A 17,516-nucleotide genomic window follows, 5' to 3' on the forward strand; every position below is an offset into this window, starting at 1 on the left:
GTGTATGCACCGTTTATACATGAGGCCATTGGAGTGACCAAGCCAGAGTCCAGATCGCAGTCCGATTGAGAGTTTGTGGCATGCAGTTTTCACCATGCAGTCTGACAGAACCTGATCAGTTTTCAAAAGAAGAATTGGGGCAAAATGGCAGAGCTGATGGAAAGTGAGAACCGTACACACATACTCCAGACTGTCATGGTTGCCGAAGGTGCATCTACCAACTAATGACTTGAGGGGGGCGAATACTTATGCAATCAATTATTTTGTTTTATATTTGTAATTAATATGAGCACATTGCAGAGATCTGTTTTCACTTTGATAATGAAAAGTCACAGAAAAGCATGATAAAAGGTTTAAAGCCAATGTAATTGAGTGTTGTACGAGAGTAAAATGTGAAAGTTTCCAAGACGAGGGATACTTTTTACAGGCACTGTATTTACAAAGATATAACCAAAAATGAAAGAAATAAAAGAAGCTTTCCAAAGATGCTGTAGGAAGTGATGCTCCAAAGAAATATGTGCCACTGTGATGTTCTCCTCCATGTCATTAAGTCATTATCTTTAATACCATGAATTATCTTCTTGGAATAGTGACTTATAGAAACAAATTATCATCATGTTATGGTGATAACTTACTGTGCTAAGTCATTTTCACATGAGAGTAATTGAATTTTGGGTTTACAATAAAGTAAATCATGGGAATGAAAGGATTCATGGACTGAAGTTAAGTAGTGTGCTTGGCTCATTAGACATTTCCTCTAGGCCATTATTTCACAAAGTCTTTTGCTTTTTTCCTCTGATCAGACCTGATGTAGAAGACATTTCATGTCATTTAACCAGTTCTTGTATTTTAATTAGCAACATCAGAGCACTGCGCTCATTTAGAATGAAAGTATAATAAGAAAACACCTAACATAATATGCAACAACGCACGTGAACATACTGTAATTCTGGATATAAAAACATCAAACAATTGGCTTGAAGAATTACCACAGATTCAGAAAGTTTTCAGACTTCCCTTGCTTTTGTAACATTTTATTATATTTCCAGCCTTATGCTAAAATCACTTTAATTTACTTAGATTTAGGTCCTCCTGCGCCCTACGGGGCATTGGGCAGCAAGTTATCTCCAGTCACCTCTGTTGTTGGCAATGATTTCGGCCTCTTCAAGACTGACATCACGTTTCAGAAGATCTTCTTGAAGGGTTCAATGCCAAGTCATGAGAGGCCGGACTCTCTTCCGTTTTCCACCTGGTGGTATCCATTTCACTGGAATGCTGGCATGTCTGTCTTCTGGCAATCAGAATACGTGGCCTGTAAGCCACATTCAATGATTTGTCACAATATCACTTAAAGCAGCAATCCTGCTTCTTCTTTGTATTTCTAGGTGATACCCAGAATTCGCCGTAGGCATTTGTGAAGGAAGACATTTATCTTTCTGGTGATTTGATTTGTAACTTTCCAGGTTTCACTGGCGTAGATTGCCATTGGGATTGTGATAGCTTGGTACAGTCGTGTTGGCCCTTGATTTCCAAATTGTGCTCATCTTTTGGAAAGCTCTTATCGCCTTCCCAATTCTGTAACTGACATCCGCATCTGCAGCACCGTCCCTGGAAAAGACAGTGCCAGGATGAGTAAACATCTCTACCTGCTCAAATGGTTGATGGTCCATCAGAATCTGCATACTGTCTACTGTGTTGTTGATTGCCATCACTTTTGTTTTGTCCTTGTTGATAACCAGACCCATCTTTGCGGCCTCCGTTTATAGGTTTGTTGTCATGTCCTGTAGATGTTGTTGTGATGACGCCAGCAAAGCCATGTCATCGAGGTCTGTTGGACGCTGCTCCAGTGTCCACAATATGCCAAACTTGATACCATCCATTGCTCATTGCATGACATAATCAATGACCAACAGAAACAAGAAAGGTGATAGAATGCATCCTTGTCTTACTCCTTTTGCGATGTCAAAGAAGTCTGTAACACCCGTATCTATTCTCATGCAGCACTGGGAGTTCAGGGGAGTCCTTGAAGATGTCAATATACTGTCTGGGAACATCACATGAACTAACTATGTCCCATAATGATTGTCAGTGTACACCAATCGACTGCCTTCTTAAAATCGATTAAATTTATGGCAAATGGATACTGAAATTCGATGCACTGCTCAATGACATTGCGAAGTATAAAAATTTGATCACAGCATGAGCGGCCGTGTATGAATCCTGCCTGTTCTTCTCTTAAGATCTGGTCTACCATGCCCTGCAGGCGGCGCAGTAGCACAATGGTAAACACTTTTCCAGGCACTGATAGCACTGTGATGCCTCACCAATTGTTACAGTTGTTGAGATTGAATTTTCTTGGTAGTTTGACGATGACCCCGTTTCTCCAGTCGTATGGAACACCTTTGTTCTGCCAACACTTATTTAGTAAGGCCATCACTTACCGTAAATTATTTTTTTCTTCACATCAAGCAGCACTCAATACCCCAGGATGACAAAACAAAAACAGGATTTAAGAAATTTTTGCAAATTTATTAACAGGAAATATTAACATAAGTATTCAGACCCTTTGTTGCGACACTTGAAATTTGGCTCTGGTCCTCATTCTACTTGTCATTGTTGAGATGTTTCTCCATCTTGTTCTACATCCACCTGTGCTCAATTTAGTTGACTGAACACAATAATTAGGAAAGGCACACATCCGTCTGTAAAACGTCCTACAGCTGAGCAAAAACCAAGACAGGAGGTTGAAGCAATGGTCTGCAGAATGTAGAAAAAGGATTGTGTTGATGCACGGATGTGGGGAAGGCTACTAGAAATTTCTGAAGCATTGAAGGTTCCCAAGAACACAGTGGCCTCCATGATTCTTAACCCTTAACTACTCCCACCATTTCTCATCTCATATGTACTCACGCTGTGTTCTTTGTGCACCAGTGTTAAAATGGCTATTTATATGCATGCTGTGAGGTTGTAATGTGAAATATTGCAGTACCTTTTAATGTAATTTTATAGCATATTACTGAATTGACACAGTTTAGGATGATCTGAAAATAAACCTGATCACCTTGTCTAGTGCTCATTCTTTACCAGTCACAATTTCCTTCACTACAGGATTCGCACAGGTATCACATTTCACATCAGTTATTGAATGTTCTTTGCAGACAAAGTCATTGCAAGAAGAACATCACATCGTAGTTGTACTTACGTAAGTACCCGCTCGGTATACCAAATGCACCATATGGAACTTGTGACTGTGAATCCACTCATAAAACCTGCTGGGGGTATACCAGGGGGAAACCACTGTGACACTGTACTTGTAGTGGATCAAGCTGAGGATAGATGGTAGATGCTGCCGGCAGGTTCAAACAAAAGGATGTTGGACAAAAATAACTGACATTGGTGTACAAAAATACACCAGTGTGAGTAGTCAAGGGTTAAATGGAAGAAATCTGGAAGAGTCGTGACTCTTCATTGAGCTGGCTGCCTAACTGAACAATCAGGTGAAAAGAGCCATAGTAAGAGAGGTGACCAAGAACCTGATGGTCACTCTGGCTGAGCTCCAGAGAACATGTGTGGAGACGGAAGAAACGTCTTGAAGGACAACCATCACTGCAACACTCCTCTAGTGTGGCCAAACAGTTTGCGAAAAGGCAACTAAAGGAATCATAGACTTTGAGAAGCAAGATTCTCTGATCTGATGAAACCCAATGTAAATATAAGAACACAAAGACGAAAAAAGGTTTGGGGATCCACCCTGTATATTGCAGTGAAACAGAGTAATCACACAAGACTTAGACAAAAGGGTAGAGGTTGGGTTTTTATAGGTGGTGGAATGGAAGAGGTTGGTCCAAGAGAGAAGAGGCGGAAGTGAGGTCAGGAGGAGGGTATGGTCTGGAGACGAATGAGGAAGCTGGTTAGGGCTTAGGTCTTCTTGTCTTCTGGTGATCTGGGGCCTCATGTATAAATGTTGCGTATGCCCGTTTCCACACTCAAATCCTAATGTATAAAACCTAAACTTGGTGTAAAGCCATGCACATTTTCACGCTAGCTCAAACCCGGGCATACGCAAATTCTCTGCTCGGTTTTGCAAACTGACGTCACCCAGCGTCAAAGCAGTGCCTTTGTTCCAGTGTGGTTTCCCTTTCTTTTTTAGATCCCCATCCCTGATTCGACTTTATCATATACACTGAAATTAACCGCATATTGTGTATTAGTTTAAGGCATTTGATTGTAATTAGCCTGGTCCACAGAATGGCTAAACTATTCCAAATACCATACCTGCTTTAGCGTTGCTACTCTTCTTCTTCTTCTCCTTCTTTCAGCTGCTCCCATTAGGGGCTGCCACACCAGATCATCTTTTTCCAAATTACTCTCACTGCACCACTCAGAGTATTTATATCACTGTATCTGAGTGTGGAATCACAGCTCTACAGCAGCTGATCCGAAAAAGAATTATCGGTATGCAGTATCAAGCACACGCTGCCTCAGCCATGCTGCCTATTTGAACTGCTCTCATACGACAAATGCTTCAGAGCCTTTTCTGTACGGATCTCTCGGTTCAGGAACAGTTTCATCCCAAGAACTATAAACGCACTCAATCAGTCCATCATGTGCTCCTTATAGAACTGTTTGTACTTATAAGTACAATCACCTCACTGTAAACTTGCGATACAGTTATAATATTGCACAACCTGAGTTACTTTATAAAGCATGTATTTACATATGATGACAATATCATTTTTAAGATGAAATGCAGCAAAATATGTTTATTACATTATACAGATAAAATGGTAACGTAATTTGTGAGGACACAGTGTCGCAGTGCTAGCGAGGAGCTGGTTCCCCGTTCAGGGACTGATCCTGCCTCGCGCTGTATTCTTGCTTGTGCTGGCACGACACTGGAAGGATAGATGGACAGAATAATTAAACATGTACTACAAAGATATTTCATCCATCCATCCATCCATCCATCCATCCACTTCCACTTATCCGAGGTCGGGTCGCGGGGGCAGCAGCTTAAGCAGAGAGGCCCAGACTTCCCTCTCCCCGGCCACTTCTTCCAGCTCTTCCGGGAGAATCCCAAAGGCGTTCCCAGGCCAGCCGGGAGACATAGTCCCTCCAGCGTGTCCTGGGTCTTCCCAGGGCCTCCTCCCGGTTGGACGTGCCCAGAACACCTCACCAGGGAGGCGTCCAGGAGGCATCCTGATCAGATGCCCGAGCCACCTCATCTGACTCCTCTCGATGCGGAGGAGCAGCGGCTCTACTCTGAGCCCCTCCCAGATGACTGAGCTTCTTACCCTATCTTTAAGGGAAAGCCCAGACACCCTGCGGAGGAAACTCATTTCAGCCGCTTGTATTCGCGATCTCATTCTTTCGGTCACTACCCATAGCTCATGACCATAGGTGAGGGTAGGAGCGTAGATCGACTGGTAAATTGAGAGCTTTGCCTTACGGCTCAGCTCCTTTTTCACCACGACAGACCGATGCAGAGCCCGCATCACTGCGGATGCCGCACCAATCCGCCTGTCTTAAAGGTTTTGAAGAATCTTCGTTGTAAGCTTACAGATGGCTTAACGTCTATTACTGAGCTGATTGTGTGGCGATTGGGTACTTGGAGAAAGAAAAGGAAGGACAGGAATTGGGGGTTAGTGAGTTTGAGAGAGACAGTACTACTGCAATAAATTATTTCATCGAAGGTCATGCACAGCGCAGCAAGAATCTTGCGTAAGGCAGGAACAATCTCTGGACAGGGCGCCAGCTCGTCACTATCACTGCGCCACCGTGTTCCCATGTTTAATAATACCATGCTTTAAATTCCTATCATTATGAAAATGATATCAAGTATACATCTCAGTATTTTAATTATTCAGAGCTGTAATATCATTAATGTAATGGATTCTGTGTCCTGTCGGAGGAAGAGACAGCCGGTTTAAGAAGCACGTAGTGATTCACACACATAGAGCACATAGAAGATCAAATACGAAACAAAGCATTTAACGTGCTACTTTAGTTACGATGGGATTTGAGAAACTAGTAAATGAAACAATTTAAAGATGAAGCTTATGATGTTATACTTTAATGACAAAATAAACTACGTGATTAAAGCAGAAATTTCGAGATTAAAGTTGACATTTCGAGCTCATTGTGTGTCCATTTTTTTTCTTTTCTCTGTAACCTAATAAGCTTTCATATGACACTTGGACTGTGGGCTACGACTCGCCTTTTCACGGCAACTTTGATATCTGACTTCTTTTTTATTTTGGGCACTGTGCGACTTTGTGAAGTTGAGCTTTCGAGCTTCTCCGACACTCTATGTCACTCGATCAACTTCCTTTTGTTGTTTATATCACTGTTTAAACCAACAAATTGTACATTTTTCTTTGCCTCCACGTGGTATTCGCTGAAATTCTTCTATTTTCCCCCGTGCATTTGCCATTGTCTTTTCACAGAACGCTGATCTTAAGGGCTATTTATATTGATTTGCATATTCAAAGAGGCATAATTCTGGGAGGAGTTTGGGAAATGGCAGCAGGCGCATGCACGTGCGTTACTTTTTACTCTGGCCGGGATTTATGGAGCGGAAGAACGTGTAAGTTGGCGAACGCACAGATTTATGCATTTGGATTTTTTTGTGTGTACAAACATTTCCACTTTTGTCACGCCATGTTTAAGTGTGAATTCTACGCATGGCGTTATGAATGACATCCCTGGAGAGGAAGGAGGAAAGGAGTTAGTGCACAGCGTCAACCCCTGCCTCAACGTTGTACACCCAATTAAGCCCATTTACTACCTCCCAAGCACACGTATGTGGCACCAGACTAGCATTATGTTTGGTGGAAACCAGGCACCACACATCACCTGCACAATACCTTTCCAAAGGAGAGGCATGGTGGTGGTAGCATCATGCTGTGGGGTCATTTTTCAGCAGCAGGCACTGAGAGACTCTTGGTACTCAGTAAATGCCACTGACCGTTTACTTCATAGTTGCACAGTACATTGTGTTGAGCCAACAATGAGGCATATAAAGCATGTTACGAAATGTTAGTAAAAATGTTTTATTAAAACAAGTTTAAAATCTGACAAGCCAATCCAATTGGCAGGCAGAAGGTCACACAAAAAGAAGAGCAATGCATTACAGGAGCCAAATCTAAACAGAGCAAAAACTTTAACGGGATCCAAAAACAAGCAGAAGGTGACAAAAACAGGAAAATTTAAAAAGAAATCAAAATCACTTGAAAATCCTTATAGAATCAAAAAAAAAATAAATAAAACAAAAGTCAATAAATCCTTAAAACTGGAGGAGTAAAGCTTTTATCACTAAAAGAAAAAAGTGTCTTCAAATGCAGAAAGTATGAAACACAATGCTTAAAACACTGCACCATTTTGTTATGTGCGGAGTGGTGGCTCTGAGGTTAGGGATCTGCGCCAGCAATCGGAAGTTTACCCGTTCAAATCCCATAAACGCCAGAAGTGATTCCACTCTGTTGGGCCCTTGAGCAAGGCCCTTAACCTGCAGTTGCTTTGACCTGGGTATGACATTAATCTGCATCCAACCCTGCAAGTGGGTCCTTCAACTTACAGGGGAAAACTTAGGGGTTGGTGGTAGGATTGGCACTCCAGCCACCGTTGAAAAACCTCACAGTGTTCCAGTGTGGTGTTACCCGCTGCACTCGGGTCCCAGTCCAGGGGTTTCATCACATGGTGGGTGTAGCAACATGCTATCATCACATGCACCCAACCCCTCTCTTTCTCTCATCTTGTTAAGTTTCAACCGGGGTTCCCAAAACTGGAATTCAAGTGATATTTTTATGTTTGTTTTGTTCATTTTGGCATCCTTTGTTTTGTGTTAATATTACTGGTCATTTAGTTTCTATGCATCTGCGTATTGTAACAAAGGTGCTATATAGGCGCTGGACCCTACACAGATGGACACGGAGGCACGTATAAAATGCACAAAGATTTTATTTTTCTTCACCCGTGGGCGCATGTCTTCCCCGTGACCCACAGACAATACACAGTCCCAAATACCACACACTGAACCACAACACACTTTTCTTCCTCTACCACCACTCCTCCACAAGCTTCGTCTCATTTCTCCCAACTCTGGCTCTCCAAGTGGTGGTGGCTGGGCCCTTTTATAGCCCACCTGGAAGCATTCCGGGCTGTTGGAAGCAGACAGCCCCCCCTAGATGCCACCCCGGCCCCCAACCTAGCTTTGGAGGACTCCATCTCCCATGGGGAATCACCGTCGGCCAGGAGGCTGCCACCAAGCGTCCCAGGGGCGATATTGGACTGACCATGGTGGCTCCCCTGGAACATAAGCAGTACTGGCGTCCCTGCCGGGCATGGGACCCGGCTGTCCTTCACAGTATCTTCCTTTATGTTCCATGTGATTTATGGGTGGTGCAGGTCAAGGTAACGTCCTCAGCTCCATAAAGGCAAGAAACTCAGAGTCCTTTGTGGTTCATTGTGAAAGCAATTGTGTTGTGGTGAGTTTGTCTTGTGCTTTTGACAATTATTGGATTTATGACCCCTGGGCTCCGTTTTTTCAACCATTGGGATTTGTTTGCTTTGGATTGCCTTTGCCTTTTTATCCATTTCTCGTTGAGCCTCACGTTTTGTAAAATTAAACCTTTTACTTTGTGAAGATTCTTTGTTGGAGTTAATGTCTTATTGTGTATATTATTTAAAGAATTATTTTATTTTAATATATCTTGTGCATTTAAGAGATAGCCTTAGAGACACGCCCCATGACATCACAGCTGAGGGACACAGCCCATGACATCACAGCTGAGCGATTTCCCTTTAGTCTTAATATCGGCCTGTGAGAGGTCAGGTCCTCATCGAGGCATTGACAGTTTAGGTTCATTTGGCTCCCTTTTTGTTTAACTTTTGATTTTGTGACTGTTCATTTCTGACTCTTTAGTTTATGAACTTCTGTTCTTGTGATTAGATTTTGGTTTTTTTTTGTAAGGTGGCCTTGGCTTTGTTAACCTAATCTGTTCAGCTTTAGGAAAATGGAGCCTACCCAAACTGAATATACTGAAGGCAGTCACCCAGGCATAGACACCTGTCAGCTTATATTTATTGCATCTGCCTTGTTCCTAATAAATTCTTCTAACAATACGTACATCTAAAAGCAGCCTTGAATGGTTCGCAGAAAGGTATTAAATCGATCGTCAGTCACGGTGGAAAAAATGAATTCTTGGAACATTTATTTTCTTTTAATGGTATCTAGATCGGCTCATATTTACCCGCCAGCTGACTGCACAGACAGTTCTCGGCTCGTCCTATTCTCAGATCATCTGCTAGCAGAATGACTCATGAGGCCCAGCAGAAGCAAATGAAATAAAGGCAGACAGCAGTCAGTCAGTGGCAAATTACTAATAAGGCACAATGTTCTGAAATCCCATGCCAACTGCACAGCCCACTAAAGTCATTTCATCCATCAGGTTTCTGTCTGAATAGGCCGGTAAACTCAGAAACATAAAAATTCAAATGTGAAAGTGTTGTAGCGAATAAAAAAAAAAAAGATTAAAAGTGCAAATAAATTGGAGTAGACACTAACTAACAAAATGAGAAGTGTGGCTTGTCATAAAAACATTGTATGTAGGACATGCTCCGGGACATAAATGACATATGCCAACGTGTAAGCGGCCATTCATATAACAGAACAGAACCCTTTAAAATCCAGCAGGGTCAATGGGGGGGACGACCTTGGGCTCAAAGCAGGTACCTGCTCTGGACAGGGCCAACTCATAAACACATTGGGGAATTGTTGTGATTGTGGAGTTTTACAAACTTAAAAATAGCCCTAAACTCACAAATATCCCTAAAATCCATGATCCAAAAGCAAAAACTTAGACCAAATCCAGAAAATCAAAAGAAGAACTTATGGTATCCAAAAAACACAAAGGGAATGTGTTGTGCATTGGCGCGTTACCTTTCCGCCTGGCCAGGAAGATTACTGAAGGGCTTGTGTGACGATTAGTCATAAGCAACCTGCAAGCAAATCTTCTAATGAGCAAAGCAAGAATGGCAGCAAGCATAGCTTCATGACGTATCTATTATTCAGGTAGTTTTTCATTACACAGCACGCATATAAAGCCTCAAATGTCTTCCATTTTGAGTCTCTAAACCTAGCATTGCCCAGCTAAAGATGTTCACTTTTAATAAATGGTATTGTCTGTTTGAAATTCGTAATATCTAAAATCTAAACTTAAAACTCATTTGTTTCAGACTGCTTTTTCTCTTTGACTACAATTGCTCTGTCTGATTTAAAATTTTGTATTCTAGTTTTGTTTATAATGTGTGTTTTATCTATTGTTCGGTGTCCTTGAGTGTTTAGAAAGGCTCCTACGAATAAATAAAATGTATTATTATTACAACCCACCACCACTATTTCTCACAGTTTTTTCTTTCCTTCTTTTCCTTCCTTCTGGCAAGCTCTGTCCTCTGCCTCCCGACTCTGGCTCCGTGAGTGCAGCGAGGCGGCCCCTTTTATAATGCATCCAGATGTGCTCCAGGTGCTCCCTGATGACCTTCCTGCAGCACTTCCTCATATGGTGGAAGTGCTGCATGGGCATCCGGAAGCACTCCGGGTGTACCTGGTTCCTATTCCTGGTATGGCAGAAGTGATGCAGTCCAGGGCTTAGCCAATGTCCATGTGCCCCCTCGCCATGGGCTCCCACAGGGTTGAGCTTCCAAGTTCTGTTCCCGTGGCCTGAACACCCACCAGGGTGGCTTCCTTCTCATTTTCCAGGGGAGATACTGTTCCTCTTCTGGTTCTTCCATCCTCCAGGCGTCCTGACTGGGCTCGAGGCCCAGCCGTCCTCCACATGTGTGTATGTTCTTTTTTTAATGCAAAATTACTGCATACAGCTTAAGGCCAGAGTTGATCCCTTTGCTGTTCCAGAAAGAAGAGAACAACTTATTATTGATTTGTACAGGAATGGGAGAGGAACAACATAAGCAGGTGCTAATAATGAGGCAGCTCATGTCTATGCATAGGCAGAGTGTGTGGTCCCCACTGGTGCAACATCAGGGGGTTTGGCATTCCTGGGCTCAATATACAAAAGACAAAAAAATAAATAAATAAATCAGAATAAAATGGAAGACAAAAATAAATTACAAATCACAAATTAAAAATAATACCACTAAAACGAAATTAGCAAAAACATATTTTAGGTGGTACATGGGATGGATGAGCATCCCGACAAGGAGATGGGAAGATATCTTACCTGGATGGGAGGCCCAGAGTGGACAGAAAGGCATCCCAGCCGAGAGAGAGAAGGATGTTACACCAAGACAAGGCTCCGCAAGTGAATGGATGGACATCCCAGCCAGAAAAGAAGTTTATCCCTTACCCAGACAAATGGACTGGCGTCCCGACCAGACATGTGTGTAGCACTTACCTTGGCCAGGATAAAAGAGAAGGACAGTGAAGGCCTGTCCCTGGGGTGTTTTTATTCCTCTCGGTATCGGTGGCCAACACTGAGGTAATGCTGGGAATTGTAGTTCGGCAGAACAGCCATGCTGGGGTCCATGGGTGCCATAAGAGGGTAATGTAGGGAGACGTACTCCCTGTTATGTGGACTTCTGTGTGACTCAGAAGTGATTCCAAGGGGGAACAGCCCTGGCACCGGAAACACTCCCGGGTCCTCAATAAAAGGGACTACACATTCTTGTCCAGGTGAGTTGGAGCTGGGAGGGGGACAAACAACACTCAAGTAGAGGAGGGCAGTGCAATGGAGAGAGGAGAGGGGCCTGGAGGAGAGATAACTTGTGTTTTGGTATTTTTGTGCAGTATTTGTGTAATAAACACCCCTTTATTTGACCGTAGGACTGTTTGGTGTATTTGTGTTTGGGGTTCACTGGCGCCCCCTAGCCTTCACTATATTTAATAAGAAATATCGCAAAAGAATTGTCAAAATAAACACACATAAACATATAAAAATTGTAGAAACTAAAACCAGACCTCAAACCCTGCCAAACCATAACAGGAATGAACAATCAAACAATCCACGCGCTTCCACTGGAAGTTTTCTGATTCTGTCTATTGCTCCCATATTGCCACTGAATTAATATTTCAAATGAAAGTGTGAAAACTGCAAGTACATCTCTGTTAAGTTCTGGGCACTGATCTACAGTGAACCTGTGGGGAGAGGGGAGAAACTTTCAAAAGGAACACCATCACTGCAACACCTCATCAATCTGGGCCTTATGGCAGAGTGGCCAGACAGAACATGGAAACCTGCTTGGAGTTTGTACAGGCCTTCCAAACAGAGGAAAAACAAGATTCTCTGGTCTAATGAAACCAAGATTACCATGTCTGGAGGACACCGCTCATTACATGTGTAGCACCATTCCAACGGAGAAGCACAGTGGTGACAGCATCAAGCTATAGGGTTGCATCTAAGCATCAGGGACTGGGAGAGTCAACACGGTTGAGGGAAAGCTGGACAGAGCAAAGTACAGAAATATCCTTAATGAAAACTTGATGCAAAGCACTCTGGATGGGGCCGATAATTCCCTTTCCAACAATGAAATGATCCCAACGCAGGAGTGACTTAGGGACAACTCTGGGAATGTCCTTGAGAGGTCCAGCCAGAATTCGGACTTTAACCCAACTGAACATCTCTAGAAGGCCTGTCCACTCATGGTCTTCATCCAGCCTGAGAGAGCTTGAGAGGATCTGCAGAGAAGAAAGGCAGAAAATCCCCAAATCCGTATGTGCAATGCTTGTCTCATCAAATCTAAGACAACTCCCGGCTGGCATTGCTGCCAAAGGGGGCTTCAATGAAACAATGAGTCATGGGTTGGAATACTTGTGTCTGTGTTATAGTTCAGCATGTTCATTATTTTTAATAGGCAAACTTCACTTTGTCATTTTGGGGTACTGAGTATTGCTTGATGTGGTGAAAAAGCCAATTTAAATGATTTTAGGGTAAGCCTACGACACGATAAAATGTGAAAAAAATGAAGGGGTCTGAAGACTTTCTAAAGGCACTATACTGTATATAGGGTGGTCCAGATCTAATTATGCAATTTTCATGACGCTATAATTTATTAAGTTTATTACATAGAAAATCACCCGAAAAATCCATCGGGAAGTGTGCGAACTGACGACATAAAGAATCATCTTCGCGCCCAACTGGAATTGTCCCTGCATAAATCAAAGTCATCCAGACGATCTGGATCTGTATAATTAGATCTGGACCACCCTGTATACAGGGGGAAATTTGTGACATGGTAAAATGAGAACAGGAAGGAGTTATGCAATTTAAATGATCACCTTGAACTGGATGGTGTCATAAATGAATAGACAAGGAGCCATAAAAAGGATCGGGGCAGCCACCCGTATCATTTTTCCTGGCTGCAAAATTGTTGAAAGTAGTAGGTCGGTTTAAGCTCAGAACAGAACTGAATATCTGAGGTAAAGAGGGTGGTTTTAAGGGAAAGCAGAGGAAGTGACATCAGTGGGGCCGGAACCGGAGGTGGCGTCATCAGGGCCGGAAACGGGTGTGATGTTAGCGGGGGCCGTGCCGCAAAACCCAGCAACACCCCAGCACCCCTCCACCCCCCAAACCAAGGGAACTGGAAGTGACATTGACGGAAGTGATGTCATTAGGGCCAGGCAGAATATTTCCCAAGTGGTCTGCAGTGGAAAGAGAGAAAGGATCAGTACACTTTGCCACCCCCTGGTCTGCGTGGAATTGCCCACATTCAGGCCCTTTAGCTGCCTCTCATGCACACGTGTGTGACAATGGGATGGTTAGCAATGAATGATGAAGATCTTAAAGGATCACATCCATACAATTGCCCATTTAATGTGCCAGCGACTATCAATAAAACAGAACGATAAGGTGGCCTTAATAAGAGGCAGGTCCTGAAATGAGCCGAAAGCTCGAAATATGAGCAGAATCAGGAAGACTGGACCACAACTCCTCCACAGCACTACAATCAATAGCAATCAGAAAAGTCAGAGTGCAGTTTGTAAGGGTAGTGTGACCACCGGTTCATGGGAGCAGTTAGCTTGTCACACATGGCATTAGAAGGCATTTCGCATCTCTCCTCATAATAGGTGACATAATATTATTTGTTCCCCCAGAGCTTCTTTTTTCTAGTGTTGTGTTACTTGTTGAAAAAATATGCCATAATGCAGAAAAATTAGACAGGGAGAAATCAGCTTTTTATGGCCGTGTACACAAATATCTCTATATACATTAAGTCACTTAAAACATTAGCAGCCCCCAGGAATGACGCAATGATGGGCTGCATTTGTATGAGTCATGAATATCAATAAATGTGGCTCAGACAGTACCTGAGGGAGGAATGAAGGCTAAAAATAGGACAAATGGCGCTGTGCCTTTCTGGCTGGCCAGGTAGATTATTGAAGGACTTCACAGAGGAGCTTGTGTCACGATTAGTCATAAGCAACCTGCAAGCAAATCTTCCAAAGAAAAAAACGAAAAAAACAGCAAGTGTATCATCACGACGTATCTACTGTAGCTCTGCATCGCGCAGCACGCATATAAAACCTCAAATGTCTTCCATTTTGAGTCCCTAAACCTGGCATGGCCCGGCTAAAGATGTGCACTTTTAATAATCTGTATGGTTCATTTGTAAAATTGTGAAAAATGTTCATATAGGCTCTTCTTTTAATTCAGAATTACTGCATACAGCTTTTGGCCAGAGTTTATCCCTTTGCTGTTCCAGAAAAAAGAGAACAACTCAATATTGAACTCTAATGAGTTTTTAGGGACTGACACATCACCAAGCAGCACGCAGGCCTGGAGGAGGAGCTTGTCGGTGAGCACTTGGTGGGCGGGCCTTCACCAATGGGACCTGGCCAGACACAACTAGAAAGAGGAACATGGGTCCATCCTCCAGTGAGCCCACCATATGCAGGAGGAGTCATAAGAATCTGAAGCATTATGGCATGGGTGGTGGTCGAAGGCAGGTCCCTTGGAGGATTGAACCCCGGCTGCTGAAACTGACCATTCATCATGTCTTATAGATAATATGCCTAAAAAATAAGCAGAGTACAAATGTGAGTGTTGGTAAAATAACACAACCTGATAATAAACAAATACAACCAGTTCCTCTTGTGTCTAGTATGTTTACTAACAGGTGGCTCTCTTTCTCAGTATGTGAATAAGTCTCTAGGCAGCCAAGAAAGGGGGGTTCATGATGGACCATGCCAGATGAGGCCAAACAAGTTTCCTCTCATATGCCCATGTGTTTTAGGTTGGCTCTTCTTCTTTTGGCTACTCCAAATAGGGTTTGCCACAGCGGATCATCTTGTTCCATATCTTCCTGTCCTCGTCACCTTGTTCTGTTACACCCATCACCAGCATGTCTTCTCTCACCTCATCCATTAACCTTCTCTTAGGCCTTCCTCTTTTCTTCTTGGCTGGCAGCTCTATCCTTAGCATTCTTCTCCCAATATACCCAGCATCTCTCCCCTGCACATGTCCAAACCAATGCAATTTCGCTTCTCTGACTTTGTCTCCCAACAGTCCAACCTGACCTGACCTTCTGATGTACTCATTCCTAATACTATCCATCCTTGTCACACCCAATGCATCTTTAATTCTGCCACCTCCAGCTCTGTCTCCAGCTTTCTGGTCAGTGCCACCGTCTCAAACCCATATAACATAGCTGGTCTCAGTACAGTCCTGTAGATCTTCCCTTTCACTCTTGCTGATACCCGCCTGTCACAAATCACCCCTGACGCTCTTCTCCACCCATTCCACCCTGCCTGCACTCTCTTTTTCACCTCTCTTCCACAATCCCTATTACTCTGCACTGTTGATCCCATCCATCCATCCATCCATCCATCCTCTTCCGCTTATCTGAGGTCGGGTCGCGGGGGCAGCAGTTTGAGCAGAGAGGCGCAGACTTCCCTCTCCCCGGCCACTTCTTCTAGCTCTTCTGGGAAAATTCCAAGGCGTTCCCAGGCCAGCCGGGAGACATAGTCCCTCCAGCGTGTCCTGGGTCTTCCCCGGGGCCTCCTCTCGATTGGATGTACCCGGAACACATCACCAGGGAGGCATCCAGGAGGCATCCTGATCAGATGCCCGAGCCACCTCATCTGACTCCTCTCGATGCGGAGCAGCAGTGGCTCTACTATGAGTTCCTCCCGGATGACTGAGCTTCTCACCCTATCTTTAAGGGAAAGCACAGACACCCTGGAAGGAAACTCATTTCAGCCGCTTGTATTTGCGATCTCATTCTTTCGGTCACTACCCATAGCTCATGACCATAGGTGAGGGAAGGAACGTAGATTGACTGGTAAATTGAGAGCTTTGCCTTACGGCTTAGTTCCTTTTTCACCACGACAGACCGATGCAGAGCCCGCATCACTGCGGATACCGCGCTGATCCGCCTGTCGATCTCACGCTCCATTCTTCCCCCACTCGTGAACAAGACCCTGAGATACTTGAACTCCTCCACTTGGGGCAGGATCTCTCCCCCAACCCTGATAGGGCACTCCACCCTTTTCCGGCTGAGGACCATGGTCTTGGATTTGGAGGTGCTGATTCCCATCCCAGCCACTTCACACTCAGCTGCAAACCGATTCAGAGAGAGCTGAAGATCACTGCCTGATGAAGCAAACAGGACAACATCATCTGAAAAAAGCAGTGACCCAATCCTGAGCCCACCAAACTGGACCCCCTCAACACCCTGGCTGGCTTTCACAACTTACAAAATTTCAGTCCTATCTGAAAAAGAATATTCTATTTATTCCTTTTTGTGACTGGGGTAGGTAAGTAAGTAAGTATGTCCAGAACCTCAGTAAAAGACACATGGAAACCTGCTTGGAGTTTGTAAAGGTCTTCCAAACAGTGGATAAACATCTTGAAAAATCTAAACATCTTGATGAAACCATGATTACCTTCATGACTTTAAGAAACCAGGCACCACTCATTACCTGAGCAACACCATTCCAACGATGAAGCATGGTGGTGGTAGCATCATACAGATGGGTAGCATCTAAGCATCAGGGACTGGTAAAGTTGACACAGTTGAGGGAAAGTGTAACGGAGCAAAGTACAGAGATATTTTTAAGGAAAGATTGGTTCCCCTTCCAACAGGACAATGATCCCAAGCACAAACGAAAGACAACACTGGAGTGGTTCAGGAACAACTCTGGGAATGTCTTGGGGCCTCGTGTATAAACAGTGCATACGCAACAAAAATGTTGCGCACGCCTGTTTCCACACTCACATCGCGATGTATAAAAACTAAAAGCCACCCACATTTTCACGCTAGCACAATAATTGGCGTACGCAAGTTCTCCACTTGGTTTTGCAAACTGGCGGCACCCAGCATCAAAGCAGTGCTTTTGTTCCAGTGTGGTTTCCCTTTCTTTTTTAGATCCACATGACGTGGCTTTATCAAATACACTCAAATTAACCACATATCATTTATTAGTTTAAGGCAACTGATTGTAATTAACCAACAACAATATAATGGTCCACGGAATGGCCAAACTATTCCAAATACCATAGCTG

Source organism: Polypterus senegalus, chromosome 15 (assembly GCF_016835505.1).
Source record: "Polypterus senegalus isolate Bchr_013 chromosome 15, ASM1683550v1, whole genome shotgun sequence".
Lineage (NCBI taxonomy): Eukaryota > Metazoa > Chordata > Cladistia > Polypteriformes > Polypteridae > Polypterus > Polypterus senegalus.